Raw genomic sequence first — 6,810 nt, 5'->3', positions numbered from 1 at the left:
TACATAATTAGCACATTCTTAGAGCTTACAAATTTAACACTGAAATTTGGAATTTAACAAGCAGTCACACCATCATGTAGACTCAAATACAACTGTAGATTAAGTTAGTAGGGAAATGTGGTGAAAGTCATTGCCCTGTATCATTTGTAGCTTCCAAGATACTTAGACTAGATCATTCCTCAACTGATGGTAGCAAACGATTTCATGTTGCAATGCAATATTGGGAATAACCTGTATGATTACAGTGCCATCACACATCTGTTTGTCAGTGCATAGTACATTCAACAGAATGTGCCAAGTAGGTCTACTGCCATTTATGCCCTGAGAATTAAATCTTTTGCATATTTTTAATGTAGTTGCGTTCGGTGCACAGCTGGAGTATGGTAATCCAGCACATGGTGCAATGTACTGTGTAAGTCTTTCAAAACCTCAGAACTACCTGAGCGAGGCGCTCGAGGCTCACTGTAAAATGGCAGTTTGAAACAGGGAAGGCTCCCGCCTGTTTACCATCCTATAGGTTCTCATTCCACCTCCTCTCCTCTCCAGCCTCTCCCTCCCCGTCTTCTCGTGATGCTGCCCTTCTGTCTTGGTACCATTCACACAGGAGATTGAAAGTGGACGAGGAGCGTTTACGACAACGACATTGTTTACTTGTGCTGGTAGGTCACACCTTTGTCATAGCGCATTCATTCTAAAAGGTGCTCAAATGTTAGTATTATTTTTTTTTTTAAATGCCTATGCTATATGATTTTCTGCGAGCCGATAGAAACCAACAGACAATCTTGCATTCGTGAAGGCAAGATAAACTGGTGTATGCGCATCACCTCCTTTTAGCTAAACATTTGTTGAACGTGTATGCTTTTTTTTAATGCAGTGACGCATCGCAGGTAAAATGTAATCTGCTCACCTTGTGCTAATAGCTTTTGATTATAGTAGGGATCTTATGTTTAAAATGTCGATTCAACGATAAGCCTCTGGCGTTGTTGTTTGTGTAAGTATAAAACTGAATTGGTACATTGTATCTATGTTAATGTGTTTATCGTTATTTTTTGCTTCTTTACCTGAGACATCCATGATTGGCAATCATGCGTGCATGCGCGCGCGTGAGTGTGTTTGTGTGGAGAAGCTGCATGTTGTCCATGCCACTGAAGCTGTCATAATTCTTAGTATGGCGAAAAACACGTTAGCCATGTCGAAGGGATGTTCAGTGGCGTCCTAGACTATAGTGGCTAATTTGGTCCATACCAACACGAAATCTCATGCATGATGGAGGTTTAGCAGAACTATTGCTCAGTATTACTATGTGCTTGCGGGTTTACACCGCCATGCATGGTATCAGTTCGGGGACAGTTTCTGTGTGGTTCAATTGATTTTTCAATGGCAAATTCATAATTCTAAAGTTTGTCGTTTTTGAAGTTTTAATTTAGTTAGCAGAACTAGTTCCTCACTCTAATCTAAGCTTTAACATGCTATGATATCAGCTTCTCTGCTATCTGACTAAATCTAAACTCAGTACTCAATTTAATAGTTAATGGACAACCTCTCACAAAGAGTTAGTACCGGTATGTAGTTTTAAGTTATACTCGATAAAGGATTAGGTTTAGTCCATTGTCTAGTAGTAGTATCAAGTAATGCATACGACATGGAAAATCATGAAAAGGTCTCTGGAAACTCTCATACATTTATTTTCATCAACCTATTTCCCAAAAACATTATCCACAGAACCCCCCCCCCCCCCCCCCTTCTCTCTTTCTCTATGTCTCTGTGAGCAAATGATGCCTTTTCATCTAATTACTGAAAGAAGCAGTGGTAATAGGCCCATTTTCATAATCGCTTCTCTGTATTAATAGATGCTGAGACTCCTTTGTGGGAAATGAATTGCCAAGGCAATGGCGCGGTTCTAAGAGTGCACAGAAAGGTGAACTCGATGTTCTCAAAACGGTGTTCCAGCTCATTTACTGAAATTCAACTGTTTTTTTGTTTTGTTTTTCTCGATGGTAATGTTGCTTTTGGGGGATGACGGCTGTGTCTGTTTTGTACTGCAGAAAACCACCAATCTGTTCTTTGATGATGATATAATTATTATAATGTTGGTGAAGACATTCTGACTCTCAAATGCAGCATATTTATAAGTACAGGGAAAAACGGGTATATTTGATTAATTTTCAGTGTTAGGATTTGCCTGGGAGCAGAATAATTTCAGACAGTGTGGCCTAGAAAGAAGTGTCAAAATTCCCAAGGCAACAGACTCCGGTCACTGTTTCTGCATCTGCGGTAGAGAGTGAAGGCAGGAATTGAGCTGTGCCAGTGAAAAACGTAGGAACTACGCAAACCGCATGAATCAGGTCTGGACATGTGGTCATTTTTTGGTAATTTTTCACCTCTGAAGCTGTGAAGCTTACAGGCGCAGGACAGGGCCGTCTCCCCCCTCCTCTGTGTTTGGCTCTTGGACAGGTGGCCTGAGACGTGCCCCAGATAGGGCGAAACATTTTTTATGTCTGGGGAAAGGCAGGGTATTTGTTATCGTAGTATGGTTTGTGTCAAGAGTTCCTCCTGGGCCCTGGTGGTCAACTTGACAGCCTTGTGTCCAGCAGGTAATTATCTGAGTTCATTAATTACCTCCGCTGCTGAGGTGAAGGAAGTAACGATTTTTTTCTACCACTTAATCTTGAAGAAAGGATTAAAAATAAACCAATTAAAAAATAATGCCTTTGCTAAAAAGAAAAGGTGAAAGTCAATTTAGTCTTGAGCATAGGGATAATTCCCTGAATATCAGTGCTGGAAATGTTTTAGAGTGCCAAATAAATGCTATCACCAAAACAGAGGCATGACTAGTGCTGTTGGTGGCCATTAGGTTGCTTTAGCAAGTGGGACACAGTCCATGAGCTGTTTCTCTTGTGGGGTGGGCTCACTGAAACTATTGCAGTGATATGGAGGGAGCACCACCGCTGCCTTACAGGCCTGCAGGAGTTCACAGCTGGCAGACCACCACAGTCACAGGCAGACACGTTCCTACTTTCATCCACAAAACAATGATTCAGCCGGCGGGAATGTCAGCGGCTAGTGGCCAGTCTAGTATAGGACCGGCCTGTCGAGAAATACCAAAACACATACGTGTAGCTATAATTAGAAAGCTGTTAGTTCTGTTCTCTGTCCCCCTCTCTCTCTCTCTCTCTCTCTCTCTCTCTCTCTCTCTTTCTCTCTCTCACTCAACCTCCCTCGTTCTCCCACTCCATATCTTTTTAAGCCCCTCTCACTGTTGTTCTTTTTCTACCAGTCTCCTCTCTGTAGGCCTATCTCTCTGTTCAGCAGTGTGTCCATCTTTCTCTCTGTTGTTGTTTCCTTTCACATTCTCTTTTCATATTCCCCTTCATTCTTGTAGTATTGTAACAAGTGACCAAATATAGTACAACCACTGGTCATCATTGTGCTGCCTGTGTGTAATATTCTTACATAACACTGAATTAGCTGTTTCTATCAGATCCATGGATTACACAGGTCACTGTGTTACACAGTTGTAGTTGTATAGGCACATTATTCTATTATAAGAGCTATTCTTTCTGCTCTATGATATTCTTATACATGTACATACTGTTAGTTGTTTTCAGTACTAGACATGAATAATCTTATAATTGAATGAATGTTTATATATTTCCCATAATATTTCTTTCTTTATTAGCTTTTGTTTGGGTTATTTTTTACATATGCTATTGATGAAAGGGTGCTGAGAAGATCTCTCCTCTCTGGTTTTGAGTGGATGGGCCTCAGCACAGTGTTGCTGTGGGATGAGCTGTAACAGGCTGTTGACTTGCTGCTCATCTTGACTGAGAGCGGCTGGTCCAGGAGACAAAGGCGATGAAGGGCTGGCGACAGAGACGGGGTGAGGCTGAGTGGAGAGAGGAGGAGGATGGGGGGAGGTGGGGGGGAGAAGGGGGTGCGGCCCCCTGTTTAATATTTCATGAGGTTCCTCCTCCAGTTTAGTGCCCAGAGACCACGCAGCAGTCGTTATCAATGTTCACGTGAGCAGGGGAGCGGAGGGGGGCTTGTCACAAGGGACATGCTTAGGGCGGACATGTACACACACACACACACACAGACACACACACACACACACACACACACACACAAATACACATGCCACATGCACCTAGACATATATATATATATATATATATATATGTATATATATCCATATATTGTGTGCTCACACCATACATGTGTATATATATCCATATACTGTGTGCTCACACACACACACACACACACACATACAATGTCATGATACACCTGCCAATAGAAACAAACACACGTGTACACACACATGCACGCACATACACACAACACAGATATGGTTCACTCGCCCATGTTGTCCCAGAAGGTTACATTGTATGATTAGTGAGCAGGTGCTGTGGGCCTGAGCTTTGAACACAGGCTGGGGGAGTGTGCGTGTGTGTGTGTGTGTGTGTGTGTGTGTGTGTGGGGAGGGGGGGGGGGTTCAGAGGGGTAGAGGGCTACTCTGTCAAGCCGTTAAGGCCGTAAATTACCTCTGCTGAAGCAAACCTCTTTATCAGCAGGAGCAGGAGGCTGGACAAATACAGACAGAAGAAGGGAGAGAGGGGGAAGGAGAGGAAGAAATACACAAGAAGACTGCAGACAGCAGCAGAGTGCCACAGATCGCCGAAGAGAGACAGAACAAAAACAATAGAGGAAGTGGAGAGAGAAGTAGAGAGTCAGAGAAAAAGAGATAGAGGAAAAGAGGAAGGAACCGCCAAAGCCAGAGTGATATCTTGTAAGGCTGCAGCAGCATGGAGGCAGTCAGAGATCGGCCATGTGTGTACAGTATGTGTGTGTGACTCAGGCAGCCATTGTGTGCTGTAGACATGAGCGTGCCACATCCAGAGAGAGAGAGAGAAAGAGAGAGAAAAAGAGAGGGAGACATCTATCAGCTTGTCTTTCGGTCGCCAGAAGGGGGTCTCCCGTTCAACCATCTCCTGCTGTGCATTAAGGGAGGGAGCAAAAAGTGGAGCGTACGCATGCTGTGTGTGTGTGTGTGTGTGTGTGTGTGTGTGTGTATGTGTGTGTGTGGGTGTGTGTGTGTGTGTGTTAACCACTGCTTCCTGTGCCAAACGGAGTCCACAGCTTGTGCTGCAGGGCTAACATCAGTAGGGAGAGGCATGATAGAGGAGGAGGAGGACACCACAGACAAGAGCCTCCACCAACTTCTTCCTCACAGAGTCTCAGCATGGAGGCAATTGGGGAGATTTTGTTCCCTACTCCCTAGCCAGAGGGCTGCTTCAGCGAGTACAGAGTGCCTAGGTGCTGTTTGCTGCTGCAGTGCTTGATGCTCGTGTTGTAAGACCACTCATTGTTGTTTACCTGTGAAAAGCAAAATGCTAAGCTGCGTTGGAGTTGCTTAATAAGTAGGTTTCTGGAGCTGTACAAAAAACTCAGGTGGCTTGTTTATGTTTTGAAATGGCAGTTTCCTTTGTGATGCAATATGCTCAGTTAAATTACTACTAAGTTTCAAAATGCAGTTGGTGTGCCTACAGACTTAATATGGAGAGTCCTTTTGCTAAAATTTGTCCATCACACATATGTACAGTATGCACTGCTTAGCTCAAGTGTGTGTGTATGTCTGGCTATTTATACATTGTAAACATATTTTCTATGTTTGCCAATGAGCCTGGAATGGCAAGGTGGAATAGATGCAAAAGAGATTTCATTAAAGGCAGATTATAAAATTGAATGGCTGATTGGAGGGTATTGGAGTATAGAGATTTCCCTTCCCAGAGAAAGAGAGAGAGAGAGAGATCTCACTACTGAGAAATAACGGATAGACCCATTTTTTACCTCAGACACTAGCGACCTGCCTCTTTAAAGACAGATGTCGCGGGAGGGTTCCCCTCTAATGGACATTGGATATCCACTCACCACCATGGACTGTGGAGGTTTCCTGGAAGAGGGTCCAAGCTTCTGGTCCAGACTTCCCTTCCCATCCCCTCTTGACAGATTGAGGTCCCTGTCCCCTTGGCAACCTCTCTCTGGCTGCCGCCTCCGTTCACTGGGCTAATGCATTCAAATGGGCGCTTTTAGAAACCATTTGCAGCACAGATTCTTTCTTCCTAGACTAGAGGCTGATGGAGGTGACTGTAGCGTGCTCCGTCTTTGAGCGTCTATTGCTTCTTCTGCTCCCCGTGGATTCATGGCAGTCTTGAGTAGCAGAGAGCTCCTTTTGACATTCACAAGGCTCACCAGCAGAATTTTAAATATTGAAGTCACTACAGCATGGATCTCTGCCTGTGTCAAATACAAGTAAACAACAGCAATGCTCAGCACTGTGCCTCAGTCTAAGCCTTCCATCTTGCTTGTTTCCTTCCTACCAAGGTCTCTCAGATCTCTCTTTTTCTCCCTCGGTTAAAGAGAGGGATTGATCTTGACAGCGGTCCACAAAGGGAAGCATCTTATGGGGGGAGTGCCCGCTGGTCAGATAGGTGTCTGTGCTGATTTTCCTGGGCCTGTATTGATTCTGGCCGTGACTGATGCAGGTGTTCGGCTTTCACTGTGTGGGAAGGAGAGTGGAGGGGTCTAATTACCCTGTGTTTGCTGCAGTTTAAATGCAGCACAGCATGCTTGGTGTGCAAGGGGGCCTTGGGTCAAAGCCTGGTGAATAGGAAATCATCGCTCATAGACTGTCATGTTAAGATGGTGTGCAATTTTGGTTTGCTGTAAGGGCTTAATAGATGTTCTGTACACTAGCGCTGTTATGCAAATTGAGTTTGCAAATGCTCTTTGCAAATACACAGGGCCCTA

Source organism: Alosa pseudoharengus, unplaced genomic scaffold (assembly GCF_046254945.1).
Source record: "Alosa pseudoharengus isolate Yale_2024_CS ecotype anadromous, Long Island Sound unplaced genomic scaffold, YU_APseudo_1.1 YU_APseudo_1.1_scf_13, whole genome shotgun sequence".
In the NCBI taxonomy this organism is placed as follows: domain Eukaryota; kingdom Metazoa; phylum Chordata; class Actinopteri; order Clupeiformes; family Clupeidae; genus Alosa; species Alosa pseudoharengus.
Note: the sequence above shows the minus strand (reverse complement) of the source record.